At 35.1% G+C, this 26986-nt stretch overlaps 1 protein-coding gene across 1 annotated transcript in view; it reads left to right on the forward strand.

Moving 5' to 3' along the window:
• Positions 1 to 2754: 2754 nt before the first annotated feature.
• Positions 2755 to 26986, forward strand: part of LOC126971665 (uncharacterized) — a 277893-nt gene continuing 253661 nt past the window's right edge. The window contains exon 1 of the mRNA XM_050818048.1: positions 2755 to 2766. The gene's annotated coding sequence lies outside the window, so the exon portion shown is untranslated. The remainder of the gene's footprint in view (positions 2767 to 26986) is intronic.

Genomic DNA, 26986 nt, shown 5'->3' on the forward strand with positions numbered 1-26986 from the left:
TCCTACAGAACCAATATTTATAAATTTTCGAGAAGGATAAAATTTTTAACAAAATTTGATACTTTGGCTGGCGCTTGCTTTCTATACTATAACAACAAAAATATTGAAACAATTTATATATGAAAATAAATAAATGGTCCCCAATTATATAGCAATCGAGTCTTAGTTTCATTTTATAGCTAATATAAGCGTGTTGCACATTCCCAATCGTCCGGTCAATTTCGACCAAAAAATAGGAGTGAAGTTACAAAAATTCGCACCAGCTGATAATTGGTAGAATCGTCCAAAACACCATCATAAATAAAATCTGAAAAGTCCCCACCGAGGCGACACCTGTAAAAAAAATACTCGGTGTCAAAGTTCACAAAAACAGGTTTTTGGGATTTTCAGTAAAACGGAAAGTTTTATCATAAAATTAACTCAGCCAAAATTTCAGATCTTAAAAAATAATACTTTTTACCTAAGAGTTTTTTGATATATCGATTCAAAAAATTGAAGTAGTTATAATTGTCATAATGTGCACTCGTTTCCACGCAACTTTTGATGTTTTATGAAAGTGGTCCCCGGTAGGCCTATTCCATGGATCTATTTTAATTCTGTTTCATTTGAAACTATTGCATAATTATAGATATTGACTAGAGTTGAAAATGTTAAAAGTGATAAAAGCGGTGTAATTTAAAAAAATGAATAGGGAAATTTATCCATCAGATTCACAATTCTCTAATACTTCTGCTTCCTCTTCTCTTTGGGTGCAAGTAAATTGCCCCAATAATATTCAGCTAGGTGCGAATTTTTGTATTTTTTTTATGAAAATAAGGGACGAGACGAGAAGACGTCCAGTTGCTGGTAATTGATACGCCCTGCCCATTACAATGCAGTGCCGCTCAGGATTATTGAAAAACCCAAAAATTCTGAGCGGCACTAAAACTGCGCTCGTCACCTTCACACATAATATTTAAGTCTCATTTGCCCAGTAATTTCAATAGATACGGGCTCCGTTTCTATTGAAATTACTGGGCAATTACAATGCAGTGCCGCTCAGGATTCTTGAAAAACCCAAATATTCTGAGCAGTACTACAATTGCGCTAGTCACCTTGAGACATAAGATATTAAGTCTCATTTGCCCAGTAATTTCAATAGCTACGGCGCCTTTCAGACCGAAACACAGTAATGCTTACACATTACTGCTTCACGGCAGAAATAGGTGGCGTTGTGGTACCCATAATCTAACCTCCCACTGGTAACTGTATAATTGGATGTTTAAATTGATTGAACTACAAGCAATCTAGAACAATCAAATACTATTAATCAAGGAAATGTTGTGACGAAATTTGTTTCACATTACTCTCAAAATCTCAAGTCTAACAGTAAGTTAAATTGAATGTCAGAGAGCTCGCTACAGCGGATTCAGTAAATACCTCTCGTATAGAAACTTGGTAAGTCTTTAAGACAATCCCCCGGATTCTGTCTGATGTAATTTCAGTGTAGCTCATTCTAAAATAGTATTCTTACGACGAACTGTACATAAAGTTTTACTTTATCGTTATTCATATTAATAATTAACTTTCGTAAATTAAATATATTTAATTGATTACTTTTAAATACGAGTCTGGAGTTAAGTGTGTGAATATAAGAATTTACTACTTTTCAACGCACATTGTGATTGCTTTTTCGTGAATGAATGCTAACTAGGCAATATTATGTTGTTCAAAATAAGTTATTAAAATTATTTAAAAGCGCTTATTTTGTAAGCTCTAATAAAAAGATCGTATTTCACCATCACTTTGATTTCATCCGAAGTTCAAAGCTTCAAAGAGTACCTTAATTAAGTTGAAACATTTGTGTATTTTCTTGCATCGCTTTGCATTGAGTGTATTAAAAATATTGATTTAAAAGAGCGACAAAGAATTCCTTTATTTTCATTAAAGCTCATATTTTTCGAAGTTATATTTCTAAGTTATATTTTCAATATATTTTCTAGGTTCTAGTGGCGAAATCTTTAGCTCTTGTATTTAGGTGGTTTCAATTTGTACAATGTCACAAAAAGTGTTTACGAATACTGTGCCCTGTGAATAATATGCCCTGTACTTTCCCCGGGGCGTAAAAAGAATAGGGGAGTCCCAGGCCCATGGGTGTCGTAAGAGGCGACTAAGGGCTTTTTTAGAAGTGGGAGAGTCACGCTGCCGTCTTATGACGTCAGCACAATCGGGCCAGACTCGTCCGGGTTAATTACCACACTCGCACAGAATACCGGCGTGAAGTAGCGGCCTAGTGCCGCTATGTTTCGCATAGGTTAGTGTCGAGGACCGGAGGCCATCCTTCCCATCGGAGGCCTCCCCCCCCCCCCCCCCCCCCCCCAACAAAATATGAGAGCGGTCCGTGAAAAGATATTACCCCAGGAGGGTACCGGCTCTACCAGAGCCGGAGAATCCCTCCCCGAGCACTCTCGCTTGGGCTGCCCTTCGTATTCTGGGGTGGGCACAGAACCGCGCATGACCGAGGACAAACGAGGCAGTAACACCACGGCACCCCGCTCCACGCTCAACGTGGACTTTTGCAATATCAGGGAATTCACTCCAATTTAAACGGCGCAGCCGGCCTTGTGTTTCCTTACGGAGACGCAAATATGTCGTCCTAGCGATACGTCATATTTAACGTACCCCGGGTACAAAATTGAGCACAACTTTTTGCCTCATGCCGGGGTATGTGTGTACGTTAGGGAGGATATCTGCTGTCGCTGCTTCCTCACTAGGCGTAGCATACAGGTCGTTGTCGACGGATATTGCTCGAACCCGAAGCCCGTGAATGCTGGAGTGCCCCAAGGCTGTGTGCTATCTCCTATGCTGTTTCTTCTGCATATCAATGATATGTTGGACAACTCCAACATGCATTGCTATGCAGATGATAGCCGTATACACGGGCCATGCAGATCTCTCTCGGGTAATCGTCGACCAGTGCCGGGAGAAACTTGTGTCTTCTATCGAGTCCTCTCTCGAGAAGGTCGCGGAATGGGGTAAATTGAACCTTGTCCAATTTAACCCCCAGAAGACTCAAGTTTTCGCGATTACCACTAAAAAAACCCCATTTGTCGTATCACCGCTCTTCGAGAACACTTCTCTTAAAGCCGCGCCTAGTATCGGAATACTGGGTCTCAAAATCTCGAGCGATTGCCAATTCCGTGGCCATCTGGAGGGCAAAGCCAAATTGGCTTCGAAGAAGCTGGGCGTCGTCAATAGAGCACGGCAATACTTCAAGCCGGCCGACATTCTAGCGCTCTACAAAGCGCAGGTCCGGCCACACATGGAGTATTGCTGTCATCTCTGGTCTGGTGCACCCCAGTATCTGCTCGATCCATTTGACTGCATGCAACGTAGAGCAGCTCGAATTGTCGGGGACTCAGTGCTCTGTGAACGGCTGGATCACTTGGCGTTGCGTAGAGACGTCGCTTCATTGTTTGTCTTCTACCGCATTTATCACGGGGAGTGTTCCGAAGAGCTGTTTAACCTGATTCCTGCCGCCGAATTTCATCTTCGCACGACACGCCACAAGTTAGGATATCATCCCCATCATCTGGATGTGTGGCGGTCCTCCACAGTGCGGTTTTCAAGAAGCTTTCTCCCTCGTACTACAAAGCTGTGGAATGAGCTTCCTTGTGCGGTGTTTCCGGGACGATACGACTTGGGTACCTTCAAAAAAAGCCCGTACACCTTCCTTAAAGGCCGGCAACGCTCTTGTGATTCCTCTTGTGTTGCAAGAAAATGTGGACGGCGGTGATCACTTAACACCAGGTGACCCGTACGCTCGTTTGTCCTCTTTATTTTATCATACTTTAGGTATTTTGATTTAAGCCAATGCTGAGATTTTTGTTGCGGCAACAATGCTTTTTTTCTGTATCTGCGAGATCGTTATGTTATTCGACTCGATAGGAAGTACAATTCTTGTACGTGACATCAACATAGGTTGATATAAACTCGATAAGCTCCAGTACATTATTATTGTAAGTAGCGGATGTGATTACGTGAGCCCAATGATCGAACGCTTACAGCTCCTATTAAAAATAATCAAGTAAAAGTAAAAGAAATACTTTATAGTCGTGCAGGTTCCACGCTAGTTAATATATGTGTATTCAATTTGACAATTGCTGAACACTAAACTTAAGCTTAACCTATGATTACCCAAAAAGCCATCATCACTCCTACAACCAAATTGTGAACTCCTTAACGCAGTCTTTCCAGGTGAAACCGACACGAATATTTATAAATATATTATATACCTTCAAAAAGCCGTGTTCCCCAACTTTTGAAATTAGTACAGCTCCTTTGATTCTTCCACTTTGCATGCGGCTGTGAAAAAATATCAATGAGTGACCCGAATGCTTATTTACACACTTATTCCAAAGGAAAATTGAAAAGAACCAAAAATATCGATCATCTCTAAATTATAATAGCTAATGTACATAGTTTTAGTAACGTACGTGCTTCGAAGTTAATATAAACAAGAAAACTAAATGATGATTTATCACAATATATATATCACAGCTTAAATCAGGGAAATTAGAACAAAATATCTTAGGGGTACGTAAGTACCTTGAAGTAAATCTGGCAACATCGGATAAAGGTAAATCAAATTATAAGGGTACTTACAGAGTTATCCTTATTATTACAAGACGTCGATATAATGAAGGTGATCTCTATTTACTTGCGCAAACTCGATTCGTTTAAGAAAAGATCGCGTCTCATAACGAAATCGTTTCAGAAGTACCAAGAACGTTTGGACGTTAGGAAGATGAATTAATATGACCAGAGTAACAGAATATCTATACTTTTTTGCATTTTTTTTTTGTTAAATTAATAATTATTCTTTCACTTATTACTCACGGTACACTACGTTCCAGGAATGTGCAAAAGTGGTCAACCAACGAGCAAAAACTTTAATAAAATATTCAAGGTCGCCTCGAGAAGTGTGCGAAAATTACGGGAATGTTCTGAACTTCTGGAAGGAGCTGGGCTGGTTCGAGTAACTGGCCAATAGTGCACAAAAAATGGACCCAAATAAAGAGTTTCTTTCGGAAACAGGAGCCCCAATTCCAGCTTATTTATGGTTTGTGTCAGATGAGATTTGATATGACTAGACTTCACGTTTTTTTAAATATCATTTTAAATAATTAGTTTTGAACATACAATTGAACGCTTTCAACCAATCGATCTCTTTATTTACTTATTAACAGTGTATGCGAAACTGATATATCTACTGCATTCTTTATAATTGTTTTGATCTACAACTTATGTTTTTTTAACTTCCAGAAGTAACTCAAAACGTCATTACATTGTGTAAAGTATAATGTAAAATTTTGAAACTGTGAATGTTTTTGGTCTAAACACTTCACTATCAAACGCTTACAGATTGTTGTGTTGTTGGGAGTTTATTTATTACCAGCGGTAATGTGGAACCACCAACTAACTATACAAATTCAGATTTTGAAATTAAAACGAAACAACATAATCAATTACTATTGCAGAATCTAAATCACTTTATTCAAGTAGATCAATGAAATAAATGTCGAATTTTCTTTTATCTATACATTTACCGCCACTTTGCAAAAGGTTGAGTTTTAATGAGAAGAAGTAACAAAAACTCGTTGCCAGTCTTTTAAATCAAAATTTACAGCTTCATCGTTGTACAAATCAATTTAACTACATACAATATATATAAAATACTTAAAAATAAAGCCTTACATGAGTCGTTTATTTTGTAGGCGTATTATAGTAGGCGTTTTAAACATTTTGTGGGCGTTTTATTAGCGATTCTAAGAAATATTATAGTACCTTCAATTTTAAAAACATGAAGCTGAGCGTTATGTGTAGGTACATGACGAAGCCTGTCACGAGAACTCAACCAAATAACAAAAAAGATATTATACAATATTCACTAAATACCTACCTCTACTTACAATTTCAATATTTTACTTATATTTGCATAATATAATTCAAAATAATTTATACTATTATTTTATTAAGAGTAATTATCAATACGTAATCTTGTGATAAGACAACTTAGTTTTGCGTACATTTTACTGTTGCAAATTATGGAACTTGAAAGGTGTGATTTATTATTATTTTACTCATCAAACATAGTTAAAACGAATAAAGTTAAATTTGGCTGTTTTATAACTAGTCCAATATTTAAGAAAGGAAATTTATGAATCCAAGGTTACATTACACAAAATGTAATAAACAAATTTTAAAAACTTACAAGTTATATATTTTATCAGTGTGTAACAGATTTAATACACAAATAAAATTTGTGGCTTCATCTACGGGATCTACTTTACAGTTGATAACCTGCTCAATCCCAATATTTGCATATTAGGAAATTGACTTGAGGTTCAATAAAGGCTCCTTATATAAATTAAGTGGTGAATAATTATTTTACTACTCTTTCCCATTATGATCAAAAAGTTTCAATACCATCTCTGTGTAAAAGTAAATTTTATTCAATCACTCTCTAAACTACTAAAGACCTACAATACTTGAATATACCTTCATTAAAATAGTTATTCTGATCAATTTATACTCATGTATGGTTTGTAATGATAAGTATGCGCATCACGTAAGCAGTAATAATGCAAGAGCAAACGGGGGAGCTGGGGTCTGTTGTGATATCGACAGGGTTTTTCTAACAATACCCGACCTCACTCAGAGATCCGCTAGAGATTTACTTAAGTTTTTTTGGGGATAGCAATTCATCTTTTTGTGAGATCTTCTTGTGTTTGTTCAGTCAAATCGAAATCCTAACTAATTCGAATGTAAGTTTGGTTCTTATGTTTCATTTGGCACACACTTCAGGGGTCCAGAATAAGACGAAGGCTATGAGAGGAAGCGTGATATAAACGAATTTCACGAGTGAAAGAAAGTAACTTAATACTTTATTATTTACATAATGACTGTCGTAAATATGGATAGTGTCCTGACAATAACCTTCTGCAATACATTGGCTTGACACTTCAATCATAACACGAGTACACCTTTGAATTTAGACGCGAAATTTGATAAAATGATATTTTGTTCGTTGATGTCACAAATAAAGACATTATAGTATTAACAGTGAACGTATTGCTTGATATGCGTTCATTGGGCAGTATTAAATTGATTTATGCGTGCGCCCATCAGCAATTTCAAGAGCACAGTTCCCAACAATTACGAGAGTAGGTGCGACATGAATATTAGACATGATCTTCGTCTTGTCCATTTTGAGACCTACTCCATGGGAAGCTGTATTGAGGCTATCGAGCATATGGCTTTAGTCTTCCATGGTCTCTGCCATGATTACGATATCATCTGCGAATCGAAGGTGAGTGATGTATTCGCTGTTGATATTGATTCCCAGCCCGTTCCAGTCCAGAAGCTTAAAGACATCGGTGAACAGCTTCGGCGATATAAAATCGCTTTGTCTGACTCCCCGTTGCAGTCGGATAGGGTTCGAGAACTGATCCTGGAGACATAATGACATGGTGGCGTTTCCATACAAACACTTAAACGCTTCGATATATCGATTATCAATTAGGCACCTCTGAAGAGACTGAAGCACCGCCCAGATCTCGATCAAAAATTTATATCAAAGTCTAGATTGGTTAAAGTTATTGATAAGATATGACACTTTTTAGAGGACATGAACATTCAGTATTTACACGTAGACACAGACAACATATTTTATCAAAATCATAAATAGCATATGCTTTGATAATAACCCTTAACTACTCTAATGTTCCGAAAGCAATTATTACATAAAAACCACCGAACCTTGAATTTAACTTTCAAATTATTATAAGCCTGACCCATAGATCAACACGGTCATGGGGTGCTCTGTGGCCTGACCCGTTTCCAGTTTGAACTAGTTTGTCTTAGGCCATATTGGCTAATCATACACGTGTCTGAAAGTATTTACCATTGACCACGATGCTCAAACATGAGGGACCGGAGCGGATAATATTATAGTTTCGCTTATAAGCTCTGGAATGTGTTATGATTATTAATGAAAAGAAAAATATTTATTTATTCAATATTTATAATATTAGGTTACTATATATAGTTTTAGCTTTAAAAAAAAGTTTTAATAAGTATACTTATTAAAACTTTTTTTAAAGCTGTTAATTAATATAATAACGCAGTTAAAATCAAATCAAATTATGTTTTATCCCTTTAATAATATCCTATGTTCCTCTTATGGAAAGCTTACACGAATAATTTGCTATGTTTTTAAAGTCATAACCCTTGTAGGATTAATACACATAATTTTTTTTAAAAACAATATATTATGAACGATGCGGGACTCGAACCCACGACCTCTGGCGTTCCGCGCAGTGCTCTCCCAACTTAGCTTATGCTTTGTTCAACTCTCAGGTTCGAGTCCCGCAACGTTCATAAAATTATGTTTTACAAATTTTACATTTCTCCGAACACAAAAATATTTTATGTTATTTTAATATATAATGCATCTTTAGAATCATTTGATGATTATAATATACAAGATGAATAGCGATTGCAACAGGTTGTTAGATTTTTGAAATTTTATTAAATACTTTACGGTTTTTTATTCACCCTCTTCAAAACAGAACACAGAAGTACAAGCAAATCGCTGTTGTGCAAATAAATAAAATACAAATAATTATTGCCTTTTGTATAAATTTCGAGATAGTTATGGACGAAAATATTGTTTTTTTTCTTTCCGAGATTTAATTTTAATAATATAAAGAAGTCTCTAAGTTAGCAACATGAATGGATTATGAAGTGCTAAAATAAATTACATATTCAGTTATTTATTTATTTTGTTTATGTATTTATTTACCACACACAGCAACTATCATTACAGGTATTACCTAATGCGACAGTTACAAACACAAGAATAACATATATACAAACAACAAACAAATCAATCTAAACCAAACATTACATTAGCAAAAATACATCACACCATAAAATACAAAAAATTTTAACATACAACTATTTATCATAACAACTACTTATAACAATACCCTTGAGAGTTGCGTGGAGTGCCACGTACACCCAAAAATGTCCACTTCATGGTGGAGTTCATTTATATGGTGAAGTGCGTTAGTTAAAGGCGACTTTGCCGACACAATTGTTCTCGCCATCGGAATGGATAGTAGTGGCGGATGGAGGCGCCTCCACACGTACCGGTCCGGCACAAGGAGACTCAAGCAGCACAGAACTCCCGAATTATGCTCCTTCCCGCGCAACAACTTCACCACATACGCTGCTAAAAAAAATCCCTACGTTAAATAGTTACTAATGATGAATGTATTTCTTATCTTACTCTTGTTGAAGTATTGCAATAAACCGAATATAGACCATATATAGAGTGAACTGTTAATGTCCAACATACTCGTCCCACTAATTTGAAAGATTCGATTTGGATGAGAGATATAACATGGCAGCTGTGAACAACTCTTCCACTCCTATTAAACTCAAATTCTCACAAACAGTATTAAAACATCAATAAATTACAAACTTAAGAACTCTTACTATATCGAATACAAAACGACGCTGTGAATGCAACAAACGGCTTATTTGAGTGCCATTCATCATCGTTTATAAGCACAACCCATTCATCTCAACTAATGTTTGCCTGACGTTTTAAAATAATGTGTAAACAACCTATGGAATCCTACAGGTTCAATAAATATATATGACGAAAAGCCTTGAGATGATCGTTGTACAAATGGTTTAATGTAACAATCGCTCCACATATTAAAACGACCAACAAAGTGGCGGTACTTACTCTTCACAAAATACTATATAGTTGGTTCAAGAAAAATTTGAACATGCTAGAGGAAAACAGTTTTGGCAAATAAGAAATACCGCGTCGTATCCTCGCTCGTTTGTCAAGCCAGCAGCGAAAAGATGCGGGGCGAATGCTACGGTCTGCGAGGCGAATGAAGCGACGTGGGGGAGGAGAGAACACAGGCAATGTATTTATTCAGCTGACACCATCCTTCTTTAACAAGAGCTTTGCTTGATGTCGTTAAATTTATTCGTTTGATGCCGAATAATGACGTATGCACGTTTTATTTGATCTTATACTTGTTACAAGTTTATTAATTGTATGTTTGTATTTGCTTAAGTTTGTTTAGGTCCAATCTTACAAGCGGACCTTGAATGTTTTTCTTTCATCTTTCAGAGTTTTGATATTGTATTTTTTTTTTAACGCGAGTGTTACACATTTAAATAAAATCTTTGTAACTGTATTTTATATAAGCTATTTTCGTTATAGTAGATTTTTTTATAATTTATTTATTTAACTCGACGTTTCATGACCTTTGACCAAAGTTCACATGTGTAACAGTCGTATTTATCAAACAAAATACTGTGTGAAACAGTAGGGACTGGACAATGCCAACCGAAGAAACAAAATATGCTTGTCATCCAAGATAGGTTTGTAACTACAAACATAGTAATAGGTGAGATGTGCTTGAATCGTGAGGAGGCGAGAGGCGAGAGCGGGTCGCGGCGGAAGGACACCGATTCCAAAAATAACAATAATCGTAACTAGAATTAGATTAATTAATTACATTGTATAAAAATACGCAATTATTTTTATACTTTTTAGTTCATATTGTATCTATTGTTTTGGAATAGTGTTTTTGAAGTCTGTTGTTTTTTTGTTCAAATTTTTCTTTCCAATATCTGTCGATAAAATAGTTGTATCAATTGAGGCGAAACACTCCACCACAAGCCCTAACTCTTAACAGAAACTTGTGTATTAATAAAAAAATAATCTAAAGAGAATATATACTTGCGAAGCCAATGTACAGCATGATCAAAGGTTATTGGGTCGAGGAATATGAGATAGATCTAATGTTGTGATCATTGTTATGTAGAGCTGGTATCCGGACACAGGGGACAGATAACCGTCGGCAGTCATATGATAATCCCTCAGTGCATCCATCATGTTGGTATTACTGGACCGAGTTCACCTCTGCACAAAACGGCTTTAATCCAGATTATAGCGCTTACATGCTTCACACATATTATTAGATAGCTAGTTGGTACAAGATACAATATAGAAATGTATCCTCTGGTATTTAATCCATAGCATTATTTCCTATGGTATATTGCTATGGGGTAACGCTGCCGATATTAATACAATATTTGATCTGCAGAAGAGGGCTATTCGCGCTATTTATAACCTAGGTCCTAAAGAATCATTGAGAGCAAAATTCAAAGAAATTAACATCTTGACTTTTGCTTCTCAATATATTCTTGATAATGTAATGTTTGTTCATAGGCACATAAGTGAATTTGCTAGAAATTGTCATAACCATAATGCTAACACCAGGACCAGATATAAACTTATAATGCCTACTACTCGGCTAAGTCGAGTCAGTAACCCTTTTGTGGAGCGATGTATATGCTTTTACAACAAGATCCCAGAAAATGTTCAAAACAAAAGTATTACTTACGTTATTCAAAAGAATTGTTAATAAACGTTTGTGTGGTAAAGATTACTATAACATAAATGACTTTCTTAATCATAATATAATAATATATGTAATATAATAACTTGGGAATTGAGCGACCGCCCTCAGGCTATTAAATAATAAGTTTAATTGTACAATATTACTTTGTAAACATATTTTTTCGATGATAAAAAAAGCTCGCTGGGTTTGTTGCACCCATTCTTCTCAGGTTCGAGGCATTCGTTTTGGAATGGATGGTAGTTTTTTTGAATAAAAATATTTGAATATGAATTTAATACAAACTTGTATTGTTCATTAAGTCAGTTACTCTTGTACTCTAACTATTTTACTTACTTTAAAACATATATTTACTTTCTCAATAACTCTTTTTGTTTTAATGTATTTTAACAATATACGACTGTAATTGTTAATAATTATAGTTAGGACGAGCATAAAATCATTGTATTTTCTATCTTTCTTGTTGCAATGAAACGTTTTGTATTTCTTTCTTCTTATTGTATGTCCTTATTACTTTAATTATTTTTTAACATTCTTTTTCTTTTATGTATATTATTACACCTTCCTTAAAGGCTGGCAACGCTGTTGTGATTCTTCTGATGTTGCAAAAGAATGTAGGAGGCGGTAATCACTTAGCACCAGGTGACCCGTATGCTAGTTTATCCTCATTTTCCATAAAATAAATGTATTAGATACTAGTAACACTGTAAAATCAACCCGTGGACAACGGTGTGGGTTTTCACTAGAAATTAATTAAGTAATTAAGTAATGTACTATGCAATTGTAAAATGTATTGTGATAACGGTTTGGTATCGCAAATAAATAAAATAAAATAAATAATAATATACTAAAACATTAGACATTAAGTGATTGTAACACGAGGCACGTAATCAAAAGCCCTGGAGTATTACCGACGGATTTCCATATTTTTGTAGATCCACGCTAACATGAACTTGGAATGTGTCCGTAATGAATTATTATTTTTAATATAGGTGAAGAATTTTTTTTTTATGAAAATACGGGACGATACAAGCAGGACGTTCAGCTGATAGTAATTGATACGCCCTGCCCATCACAATGCAGTGCTACTTAGGATTCTTGTAGAGCCCAAAAAATCTGAGCGGCACTACAAATGCGCTCGTCAATTTGAGAGATAAGATGTTAAGTCTCATTTGCCCAGTAATTTCACTAGCTACGGCGCCCTTCGGACCGAAACACAGTAATGTTTACACTTTACTGCTTCACGGCAGAAATAGGCGTCGTTGTGGTACCCATAATCTAGCCGAAATCCATCATGATTATAATAATGTTACGTATTAAGACTGTAAGGTTGGGAAACACCAGTAGGTATAGCTTATTTTTGAAAGAGGAGGATAAACGAGCGTACGGGTCACCTGATGTTACGAGCAAGTAATTACTGCCACCCACATACTGACAGGAGCGTTGCCGGAGATCCCATCTCATATCGCCTTGAAAACACGGCATAGTTCTGCATAGAATGTATTACGAGATTCAGCTGTTAGTCAAACTCTTCTTACTAGGAACCAATAGCTCGCAGTTAGATTGATCTATCAATCGAAATTTTTCGCGTAAAATTCTTCGTTACAATTATATTATAATACTTGAACAAGAATTCACTTTTAAAGTAAAATTTTATGTATTAGCAAGTGGATTATATTATTTATGCTGTAGAAAACTTATCCATTTGCGTACCAACAATGTACTACACATGATTATACTTCAACTACTAAACTCACACAAGAACAACAATTCATTGTGTACGAGAATGGATTTAACTTACAACAAACAATATTATTGTTACTCTAGTTAATTAGATCTGTAATTCATCGCCTTAAGCAAGTCGAACACTAATTAATTTCTACTAGCCTGTTGTGCTGCGATACCGAATCCAACGAAGGTTAATCTATAAATAATAATGTTAAACATACAAATAACGCAATAAGGAGCCTGGAATAACACAAGCATTAACGGCTTTTTTAGGTGTTTGGACGAATCTGAGAGAGACCTGCACTGCTGGTTTATACGGCATCTTTTAGCTATGAGTCGAATTTAACGAGGAGTCGTTGATGCTCCAGATCAATTGTCTCGTATACGTGACCCTAAATTCAATAATCTTTGCCCACGAAATAATAAGGTTTTCGTGATCCCGCTTCATTGCACCGTTGCCCGAGCCATTGCACCTATACCGCGTTCATTGACATCTTTCAACGCGCTCTTGGACAAGAATAATCAATGGGATCCATTTATTGATGGGTGGACTTCTAAAATTAAATAAATAAATCTTAGTACTATCATCGGCATACAGCAACCATAATATCGTTTAAAGCAGTGGAAATATTGCACGAACTAGAAATAAATAGGTACCAAAGTGTTCAATAATTTTCATTTAGTAATCATAAGTTTCGTGCAAGGAGTTGGTTAGAAAACACGCTGTACGTCCGTAAATTCGATGGTAATGTGTACTTGTTTGTCGTGTACTTGTTTTGGATTGTCATAAACCTAGTACGAAAATAATTCAATTTATAAAACAAGTTCTATTTGATGTTTAGTTGTTATGAGAATCCAAAGTCCATTAGCAAATTTGGCTAGAACAGCTTTGAATTACTTTACTTTTCACGACCTCAGATAAAACTTGTGCGAAATGGCATTCATAGAAATCATAATAGCATGCTTATATTTTGTTAGTTACCTGTCGTTATGAATGTTATATAAATCATAAATCAAATCTCCTTTTACAAAGTTTCTGTAACGAATTAACATGTATATATTCGTCATGTGTTGTAAACCTTTTGTGTGAATAATAACTCTTATTATGAATATCATTATCAGTTATCAGTTCAAAAGAGGGATTAGTACAATTTAATTAACATTAGGATGTTGACAGGAGTCGAGATGGTGCTAGAAAAACAATGCCTACGTGCCTACAAAGTACACATGTCAGAAGTGAAACCTGCATTGTGCATGAACCTCTAAACTGCATATGATGTCCTGGTACGTGTTGTTAGGATGACACATGATTTCAACCGCTATGAAAGACATTACTATCACCGCTACCATATTTATCTTCTCCTGGTGTTTATGTAGTAAATATGTAATAGGTCGTGCGCATTACATAAGACAATCTCTCGTTCAATTATGATCGCCTGGTACCAAAACACTGTATAATGCTTCCTCTCCCATTTCTTCCCACATTAAATTTTATTATAAATTTGTTTGTCTCGCTTTTTCGTTTCACCAACTTTCAAATCACAACAAAGCTAAAGAAGTTTTCACTTCAAAAACAATCTTACGACAATACAAAACGCATATTTACATTCGTTTATTTAATTTTATTTTTTCTTATAGGTACGAGTACACCTTTGTATTAGGAATATTAATGCATAAGACTGAGTTGTGTTTGCCTATAATTGGATCTACATTACGATAGTGATAATATAAATTATTTCTTACGTCAATAATCTTATTTCTTACGTCAATAAATCTTACTCTGATTTTATTAATATAAAAAAATCGATTGGTGTAAAAGTAAAATATTTCATGAAAATAATTATAATAGCGATAGTATATTAATGTACACAATTCCCATAATATTGTATACTATGTTATTTAAATTATATAAATAACTAATGACTGATGTTAGTAGACATCTACGGACTGCGGGGCGATATATTACCTAAACTAAACTAGCTAAACTCCCACAGTAATTTGTTTGTTCATTTGACCGAGAAAGAAGAACTACAAAACTTACATGCAGTTTGTATATATACACTCAAAATAGACAGAAGCGGTAGATAGCGTCACCTACCTTCGTGTTGATTCGTTACAATCCGATTTTCACTAAGGGGATTCCTAGGGTGCCACACCGGTGCCTATTTCTGCCAATTAGTGTTACTGCTCGTCGCAAGAATTAATGTGCAACACAAGCAATATTTGTGTCTTTCTTAAAGGTTCGCCATACCTGATATAAGTGACATTACTGGACTAATGAGACTTTAAAACTTATCTCTCAATATGACGTCCGCATTTGCGATGCCACTGGGCGTGTCAACCAACAGGTAAACATTGGTTGTGTCGTTACCTCTTGGCGTAAACAAGACCGTGTAAAACAAAAGAACACAAATGTCATGTAAGCTTTTAGAAAAGAGCAACGTTGAATTAATGCAGAAGTTATTTCTTCATTAGAAAGTCAAATCATAAGTGCCCTGCAGCACTAGATAGCTTACAGAACCAAAACAGCCACTGAGTGTCCTGAGCGAGTGTGAATGAGAAAATACCATTGAATATTTAACCACAAAATGATTCCATTATATATTATAATGGTGCATAATATCCAAGATAATAAAGTTCAGTATGTATAACAACACAGATTACGGTCGAATCAGCGGCGTTCATAGTAATGTCGGCAATTCTATAAACATTGTAATGGTTGGATTCAGATGGGGAACAACCGAAATCATTCCAGGATGTTTATTTCAAACGTAATAGCGGATTGTGGCCGCGGTAGAATTATATCAACGATACACAGTGTGCCATCTGCTCACTTTTATATTATAACTTATAAAATGTTCCAGTATATTTTTACACGTGGATTTAACGGCTTGGCTTTACCCCGCGGCAAAATTTAAGGTTACCTTTGTACCTGACGAGGAACACGTTATTATTGTTTTTAATTTGGCAAATAAACCTAGGTGTTACACACGTTTTGTAATGATTTTTCATTACAAATAGAATTTCATTTGAAAAGGCTTCAAATGACTTCAATCTGAGAAGTGTGAAGGAAAAAATTGAGTAAATTCGTAAAAAATACAAGTCAGACTGGACCTACATATAAACGAAATAATTGGCGATCCACGAAAAGACACAGTCTAAGATTGTTTCGCCTCAATTGATCTCCTACCAAATTCGCAACAGGCAACGATATGCAACCGACCTAGCCTTTGTGCCACCGGCGCTTGCGAGTCAGATTATACTGTAAGTGGAGGAAGATCATAGTGAAATTATCATTTTTTAGGGCCCTAATGATCTGTAATCAGTTAACGGGGAGATTAAAAAAAAGTATATGTTAGTGACTGACATGTAAACTCCAATCCGAACGTTTTAAATTTTTGCAAAACGTAAAACACCGTGTAAATAAAATTATTGAAATGAACCTGTCTTTAACTTAAACAACTGGTGATACTTTGATCGCTCTAACAAGTTATTTTATTTCTCTCAAAAGCGAACGTTTTAAAAGCAAAAAAAAACATATATCTTTATATTCATGACAAACGGCCGTCCGCGGGTTTTTCACACGAAATATATTTGTTGTGCGCACGTGAATCTAGATACCTAGCTCCGCCTAAACGCTGAAGGTCGTTGGCGTGATCCTAAGCCTTACCATCAAGCCGATCTGAAAACACTTGGTTGTCTGTTAGTTTGTGCATGCTTAATTGAAAAAATGACTTAACCGATTAGAATGTAATTTAGTAATATTTTATTGCAAGCCTCACATAACATTCAATGTTTTTTTGAATAGAATCAGTCCAAAAACAAAAAAAGTAAAGTGAATTCAAATTATACGCTAAAACCTGCATGGGCAAAGTCGTCGTCGTAAACATTAATTATTAACACGCGATTGACCATTTGTGCTTCAATAAAATAGCCATTCGATCATCGACAAGGGATTTCACTAACGTTTACCTTCGTACCGTCGTCACACGTTGAAACAAGTCCCATGCATTAGTTACACCTGTGTACGGCGGCATGAGCCTACATTCTATTTCAAAGTATTTATTTGAACATATCAGTAAAGTAAATTGTCATCAACAAACGTATAGCCAATTTGGAATTATTTTGGCATTCGTTCTTGTACAATACTGTTACGGTGATGTACAATTTAAATATTTCTGAACTCTGAACTGATTATGTATTAATTATATATATATTTTTTTAAATATATAAACGTACTTTAATAAGCGGTTGTGTGCGTATTTTTTTTTTGTTTCGTATAGATTTTTAAAAAATATTCCCACAAATAACCCTTACAAAAATACAAAATTTTCACACTTTAATGAAACTCACACTCACTGTCTGAGAAAATTAAAAATAAGATATGTGGTATACGTACTTTACAAGCCCTGAAGAGGTGTTGGTGATTGAGATGTCCCACAGGAAGACTGGAACGACTTTTATACAATGTTTCTAATAAATGCAAAAGACGTTTAATAGGTAAGCAAAATACTTATATCATAAACTAAATATGGGGCAGTATTAATAAGAATCCACAAATTTTCAGCATGACCTATGCCATTTCTGTAGATTTTATATTAAAAAAATTGTATGCTCTCAAATGTATATCCCAATATTTCCGAAACATTTAAAACTGATTTCATTTCAATTGGCTTAAAAACAGAAAAAGTAGTAGATATAAATTTTACAACCTGTTTTATTAATATTTGTTATAACATTGACTGTTTTTGTAGTAAGCAGCTGATGGGTTTGGTTGAAGGTGAAGGGAGGGGGTGTGAATTGTAACACACATCGGCATGTTAACCGTGGCTTAACATCACATCACTATAAAGAGGAGATATTGGATCCTCGTATGATCCTTTATAGTAGATTAATAGCCGAAAATTTCAGTATGATGCATTTAATGCTCGTACACACGCCGCGAGAAAAGTGGTACACAATCCGAGTGGGTCAAAAGAAAATAATTTAATTATTTTTAAGAGTGTAGTTAACCTTCACATACATGAATTGATATTTTTAACATTTTAAACTAAACGTAACATTACATTGTAATTGTTTGTATTTTTTCTAATTATATTTCTTGGGAAGCAATAATCGTGAAACAATTTTAAAAAAATCCGTATTTGAACCTTAACCCACCGTATGACCGCTCTTTAATGGCACGGGCAGTCAATGCCTCCCTTGTACGGAATACTGGGTTTCGAACAATCCGTGGATATCTGTAACGCAAAAATAAATTGGCTTCGAAGATACTGGGTTATAAATAGAGCAAAGCAATACTTCAAGCCAGCCCTAATTCTAGCACTCTACAATATGCTGGTGGAGCCACATTTAGAGTATCGATTTCTATCTCTGGTCTGGTGCACAACATCAGCTCGAAAAATTTGACCGCGTACAACAAGCTCAAATTGTCGAGGATCCAGTTCAATGATAAATCATACTTGGATAGATGCTAGCATTCCTTTTCAGTACGGTATTTAAGGAATATTCTTCCACGCATAGCCAAGCTATAGAATGAGCATCCTTACGTCGAGTTTCCAGGACGCTACAACATGATGACCTTCATAAAAAGCGCATACTGTTGTTGAATTTGAATTCTTTAATTTAAATGTAGAACTATTATTAGCACATAAATATAAGGCATATAAATTATATGTAAATAAACCTTATTATCTTTCTTTTCACCGAATTACCTTAGATTGAAGATGTTCCGTCGAAAATGTGGTCTTAGGAACGACGGCAAGGCACGTTAGTGGCGTACCGTAGGGCCGTAACGGCCCATAAATTTTATTTTATGTATACTCCGCGATCGAAAGGCTTAGAACATTTAGAACAATGTCCGATTAGGTACGCGATCAAATTTGTAAATTATTATGTGCTATACTAGTGTGGTAGAGCCGATTTTTAAACCAATAGAATTTCGTCGAGTGAGAGAGAGCTACGAAGATGAGATTTTTTTTTTATTGACTAATACAGAACAAATACATATATTTTTATGAAATAAGTACCACGAAAACTTTTTTTGTTTATCTGGGTACCTAGAGTCATTCAATTCTTTTTTTCCAAATTCTATTCTTTTTTCAGGAAGTATCTTTTAAAGCGAGTTTTGATTTTCGTGGTTTCTTGCAGCTCTTTGGGCAGTTCGTTAATGTAATCTGGTATTACGTAATTGACCGTTCTCTTCCCATATTTATAATTAATTTTTGGTAAAATGTATTTGTGATTTATATCAAGTTGTCGTAAAACAAAGGGTCTAATTTTTTCGATTAACAGGGTGGGATTATTAATTTTGGTTTAAATAGAAAATTTAGCTTTATCATAAACATTCATGACACAACAATGTCCAAAGAGCTGATTATAATTTTCCTTATCTTTATTTAGTACTTGTTTTGGTACAATTGTTTTAAGTAATCTTAACCGCAGGTTATAAATATCTTTCAGATTTATTTTGCAGGACCTAACATAACTACTAATACCATAAGCGATGACAGAGTCAGCTAGGGCCATGTACAGGAGTCGTAATGTCTCATATGGTAATTTGAATTTGTGTATGCTTAGTTTGCTCAAGATTGATCTTAGTTTTGAGCCAACATGCGCTATATGTGGACCCCAAGTAAATCTTAAATGATAAAATGATTAATACCCGGAGGACTTACTTACTCGCTTGTCATTGCTTGTCAGTATGTACCTACGCTGTTCTCATCTTTAAGTTGGTACGTCAGAAGTGACGTGTCAAATACTTGGAGGATCTAAAAACAAAATATTTGCACCACAAACAACAATCATGGAAATTTATGTATGGGAAGGCTGATTTTATTTCGATTGAATGCCAAATTTATATTTTTATTTTAATAATAAGACTTCTTAGGAAAAACGACAGGTGTGCGTACACTACATAATTAGTTTTTGGTTGTTGTTTGCATATATTATTCTTTTTTGTTTGTAACTATCGCATAAGGTTTCCCGTAATGATAGTTGCTATGTGTGGTAAATAAAAAATAAAAAATAAAAACTCACGACATTGTAAAATTCTAATGAGCTATGATTCCTCTGGAACGTCCTCTCAGGGCTCTTTCTAAAGCTAATTTCATCAACTTGCTCACTTATAGGTTAAGTAAACTCAAGAGATCATTTATTGCTAATTATTTTAGGTTGGCTGTGTAGGCGTCGCTGCAAGTCTCTTATGTCGTACGCTTGTGAATGATGTTTATAAAATATATATATGTAAAATATCTCTCCCAATGACTGAATAAAAATAAAGTATTTTAAATTTTTATAAGCTTATTACATATAATGTATTTATTATTTTTATGGTAGAGAACACATAGGAATCTCATCGTATATTTTTCGTAGCTTCTTCGTAAAATCCTTTTATTTGATACCCTTATCATGTCGGTTCATTTAATATGCCTGTGCCGTGAAATGTTGAAAGTTCTCTCTTAAGAAGCCAAGGAATAATCATGTTATTAAGTTGAACCGGTTTCCATAATTATATAAGTTGACTTGAGGAGTTGGGATATGCATTTGTATTGTTCGCCAATGTCACGAGTTCTGTATAATAAATCCGGGTCATGGTGACAAAATGGTGGTGGTATTGATGTAAACCATACACACATGATATATAACAGCCAAACCGTGGTGAACAACCGATTCAAAATTCAGTTTAAAGATAAATTATATTTAGAAACATGTTAGGAGTAAAATTTATTATGTAGAAATAATTTTATATAATAATTGTAGAAATACAATGACTAGAGGATTATTCGGTAGATAGCCTCGAGCTAAGCTGGGTACATGTCGCAGGTCTCAATCGTTACAAATATAACGTAGGGAGTAGGGATGGTCAAAATAATTAGTGGTTATTTAAGATATTATCTTTTATTTATTATTTACAACAATACATTATTTACATCTATATTAACAGTGCTTAAATTAAGAAAATAAGTGTACAGCTCAATTTTAAACTTAAGAAAACTATTGATAAAATGTAAATAGATAATTTAAATAATTAATTAAAATAGAGGAATCATGTTTTTCTTATTATTTTATTAATTGTTTCACCTATTTGGATTTAATCTACAATAGATACTATTTAGAATTACAATATAGAATTTAAAAATGATGAAAAAATAACGGTCTTTGAAAAAAACTATATGTTGTACCGGAAAAGTACAAGTCGAAGACTACCAACAAGAATATAAAAAGCTCATAAGACAGACAGTGGGCCTTAAGAAAATCGTTAGTTGGTATTCAAGAAGACAAAGTTACCGGAAAGGAAAAAAATATTACATATCTACAAAAAGAAATGAGATGCAACAAAAACATAACTTGTAAAAAAATAACGGGTAAGTTTGAAAACTTGAAAATTAACGTTGCGCATTTTTGAATAATTTTGCACGAATTGCTTTATTTATCAGTATAAAATAACTCGCATTTATGTGGTTAAATACAGTATTCATTTATTGCGCTATCGTACGCAAAAAGAAAACACTTCAGAACTACTATATATATTTCAGAAAATCAACTTTCATCAATAATTTCAACGACTGTCTTACGAATTTTCGATCAGGTCACGTGTCTGACGCGAGTTTAACATTTTATACCCATCCCAAGAAAAGTGCTCAACGCCGGTAAAGAAGTTTTCACTTCCAAAAATATAAAAAAACAGCTTTTAATTGACATTTAAAAAGTTTTCAAGGATTGTAACATTCCCCGTTCGTCTCTTTAATTGAGCAATATACACTTTACGATTTTGTAAATATTGATCGTATTCCTTACAGCTTTGTAATTTCATAAAAGGCATTTATTTTCTCAAAATTGATTCCTTTAGAATTCTTTTTGATGTAATTTCTTAAACTACTAGATACTACTACCGCTTCGGAAACAAATGGCGCTCTGAGAGAGAAGAAGCGGCGCAAGAAACTCTCCCAGCATTCTTTTTTCTGCGCTCTTATATATATAAAAATGTACAATATTGTACAGTCGCTATAAAATAATCACAATCTAGTCCCAGGCTGTCCGATCATTTAGATATTCAGCAGTGGAGTAATAGGATTTACGACAGAGCCATTTCTTTATAAAACATTTAAATTTATTTATAGATAATGCCTGAACAGTGGCTGGGACTTTATTGTAGAAGTGTATACATTTACCCTTAAAGCTATTATGTATCTTATGAAGCCTACTAGAATTAGTTACAAGCAATCCCTTATTTCTAGTGTTATAATAATGAAAATCACTATTAAGAGCAAAAAGGTGACGATTTTTGTGAACATATATTAAATTTTCATAAATGTACTGACAATAAACAGTCATAATATTTATTTCTTTAAATTTTTCTTTGAGAGACTGTCTATAACCAAGCTGATATATAGCACGAACAGCTCTCTTTTGCAGTGCAAACACTATATCAATGTCAGCAGCATGACCCCATAGTAATATACCGTACGTCATGATGCTGTGAAAATAACTAAAGTACACTAATCTAGCGGTCGCAACATTCGTGTGCTCTCTAATCTTTCTAACTGCATATGCCGCAGAGCTGAGTCTATCTGCTAGATGGGTAATATGTGGACCCCACTGAAGCTTTTTATCTAACGTGATACCCAAGAAGACCGTAGTGTCCACAAGTTCCAATCTCTGGTCATTTATAAGTACGTTGGTTTGTACCTCCGCTGTGTTTGGTGTAATGAACCGTAAACACTTTGTTTTTTTACTGTTTAAGTGCAGATTATTCGTCTCAAACCAACGTACTATCTTTGAGAGTGCATTGCTTACCTCGTCATCAATATCCACACGTCGCTTCACTTTAAGAATAAGTGAAGTATCATCAGCAAACAATACAATCTCATGGCTATCATCTACCACAAACGGTAGATCGTTAATATATATAAGAAACAAGAAAGGACCGAGAATAGAACCCTGTGGAACACCTATTCCCACAGGTTTACCCGAAGACCGTTTGCCATTTACATCGACTATCTGAACTCTTTCGCTTAAATATGATTTTAACAGATTTAGGGCTCTATTTTTCACTCCATAATGCTTTAGTTTTAGGAGTAAAGTTTCATGGTGGACGCAGTCAAATGCTTTTGACAAATCACAAAAAATGCCCAATGCATTCTGTGACTCTTCCCAGGCGTCAAAGATGTGCTCAATGAGTCTAGTACCCGCATTAATTGTTGATAAGCCCCTAGTTAAACCAAACTGATTTTTGTTCATTAATTTACAACAATGCATTTGTAGCTGTTGAAGCAAAAGTTTTTCAAAAATTTTACCTAAAAACAGGCAGCACTGAAATAGGTCTGAAATTAGCAGGGTCAAAAGAACTGCCCGATTTAAACAAAGGTATAACTTTGCTGTATTTCATGAGGTCAGGGAACACACCCTCATCTATGCATTCATTAAATATTATTGCTAATTCAGGTGCTATAATGTCAAGTATGTATTTTACAATATTAGTCGAATGGCCCCATAGGTCTTTTGTATTTTTTAGGTTAATTAATTTGAAGATTTTTATTATATCGCTACCTGTGACATACTTAAATTTCAAGTCAGTAGAAGATACTGGTACGTGTAATTTAAGCATATCATATGCTGCTTTTGGCGAAGAGTTAAGGTATTTGGTCGTGACAATCGGGATTTCGGAGAAGTATTTATCAAATTCATTTGCAATTTCTATTTCCGAATTTATAACGCGTTTATTAATATTTAAACAGATAGAGGTGTTACGGCAATTCGATCTACCAGTTTCAATGTTAATTACACTCCAAGTCGCTTTTACTTTATTATTACTGTTTTTAATTTTATCTGCAATGAAACGTGTTTTCGCTTCACCACACCACCACATACACCTATATAATATAATTAATGAGACACTTATTAATTTAAAAGTACTGTAGTTAAATTTAAATAATACAACTAAGCATTTTTATTTTTGAGCGAATTTCCCTATATATATAATAATAATAATAATATTGACACACTTTTTACAAAAATTATCTTCCCCAAATTAGGCATATATAGCCTATGTTATGGATTGCAACAACGATATATTTAATATAATATACTTACTTAAACATATATACATACATATATAAATACACATAAACATCCATGACTCGGAACCATCCATCCATATATGAACGAATCGTGGATATTATCACCTAGCTTTATCACTTTACATCACTTGTTTTTCTTAACATACAAATGATTGCCGAATATCACGTCCTGAAGTATTAAGTATATCACCAGTCAAGCTACATCAGATTCTAAGCATAACGGAATTTAAATAGAAATTGTGAAAATGTTAAATATTAGTACAATTATTATTTTTTCATTATCGTTTGGACTGACACATATGTAATTTACAAAGAGTAAGAATACTTTTTGCAGTGTGGTAGTGTGTATCTCGATTCAAATGGTCCCTATTCAGAAATAAATAGTTTGAAATAGCATGTAAGGCTCATGTCGTTGTACACAGGTTTAAGTAATGTATGTGACCCGTTGAAACGAGTGACGACGGTACGAAGGCACCGTGCGAAGGTAAACGGTAGTTTAACCCCTTGTTGATGATCGAATAGCGATTCTATTGAAGCAAAGTTGCCCGGTGACTTGTTTACGTTACAATAATAAACATAAATTGACCGCGAATGGTTATTATCTTCATCCAGCTAAAAACAATCTGAAGGGGTCTGAGAATATTAGAGAATTATTTAAATTAAACAAACAAATGTTATTGAGTTACCAGTGGGAGGCTCCTTTGCATAGGAAGCCGGCTAGATTATGGGTACTACAACGGCGCCTATTTCTGCCGTGAAGCAGTAATGTGTGTAGTGAAATACTGGGCAAATGAGACTTAACATCTTATGTCTCAAGGTGACGAGCGCAATTGTTGTACTGCTCAGAATATTTGGGTTTTTCAAGAATCCTGCTCGTCTAGTCCCTTAATTTCAATAAAAAAATGAAGCATATCGTAGTGCTATCGAGCGATATACTATCTAAAGTCTTACTGTACCTACTATTCCGGAATATATCAAATTATGCTGGTTTAGAGGATGAATTGTTGGGTTAATTGAGTTTTCTTCGATACGAGCTGCCGCCTCCAACTTCGTAGATTTCGTTAAAAGAGCAAACTGGCTACTGAATCACAGTATTATTTGTTTTAATTTATTTGCGCGGAAACCTAATTTATTTTATTGAATCAAATCAGAAGTTATTTAATCATGTCAGTTCAATAAAGGACATCTATAATTGTGAATATTATAATCTTTGCCATTTAACAAATTTAATATATGTTCACAAGAATGGTCACATTTATGCTTTTAATAGTGATTTTCATTATTATAACACTAGAAATAAGGGATTGCTTGTAACTAATTCTAGTAGGCTTCATAAGATATATAATAGCTTGAAAGGTAAATGTATACACTTTTATTATAAAGTCCCAGCCACTGTTCAGGCATTATCTATAAATAAATTTAAATTTTTTATTAAAAATGGCTCTGTCGTAATTCGTACTACTCACTACTACGCTGCATATCATGCCATATCATATCTGCCATTCGTTTCCGAAGTGGTAGTAGTTTTCTTTTATGGAATTGCAGGACATACGAGCGTACGGGTCACCTGGTGTTAAGTGATCACCGCCGCCCACATTCTCTTGCAACTCCAGAGGAATCACAAGAACGTTGCCGGCCTTTAAGGAAGGTATACGCGCTTTTTTTGAAGGTACCCATGTCATATCGTCCCGGAAACACCGCAAAAGGAAGCTCATTCCACAGCTTTGTAGTACGAAGAAGAAAGCTCCTTGAAAACCGCACTTTGGAGGACCGCCACACATGCAGATGGTGGGGATGATATCTTATCTTGTGGCGTGTCGTGCGAAGGTGGAATTCCGCGGCAGGAATCAGGTTAAACAGCTCTTTGGAACACTCCCCGTGATAAATGCGGTAGAAGACACTCTATGAAGTGACGTCTCTACGTAACGCCAAGAGATCCAGCCGTTCACAGAGTACTGGGTCCCCGACAATTCGAGCTGCTCTGCATTGCACGCGGTCAAATGGATCGAGCTGATACTAGAATGCGCCAGACCAGAGATGACAGCAATACTCCATGTGTGGCCGGACCTGCGCTTTGTAGAGTGCTAGAATGTGGGCCGGCTGTATTAATGACCTCCAGCTTCTTGGAAGCCAATTTGGCTTTGCCCTCCAGATGGCCACGGAATCGGCAATCGCTCGAGATTTCGAGATCCAGTATTCCGATACTAGGCGCGGCTTTAAGAGAAGTGTTCTCGAAGAGCGGTGATACGACAAATGGGGTTCTTTTAGTGGTAAACGCGCAAGCTTGAGTCTTCTGGGGGTTAAAATGGACAAGGTTCCATTTACCCCATTCCGCGACCTGTCAAGAGAGGACTCGATAGAAGACACACCCCTTTCTCCCGGCACTGGTCCACGATTAGTATTGGAGGTGTCTAGCGTAAGCAAAAACTTAAAGAGTGGGTGTTCAAAACATGTTTGTTCTTTAAGTTCTGTAAGTGTAGGTTCTTAACGAGGTAGGCATTGCCTAATTGCTCATATTGTTTGCACGCCCGTGAATCCATTCTTGACTTACATTCTTATAGTATTGTTACATTTAATTTCCATACGATGTTTTTCGCCCTGCCCAACAGTAAAATGGATGTCATGAAAAATATCGAACATCTCATTGCATAATATCTAATTGTTGTCTCACTTGTAGATAGA

Source organism: Leptidea sinapis, chromosome 24 (assembly GCF_905404315.1).
Source record: "Leptidea sinapis chromosome 24, ilLepSina1.1, whole genome shotgun sequence".
Classification (NCBI taxonomy): domain Eukaryota; kingdom Metazoa; phylum Arthropoda; class Insecta; order Lepidoptera; family Pieridae; genus Leptidea; species Leptidea sinapis.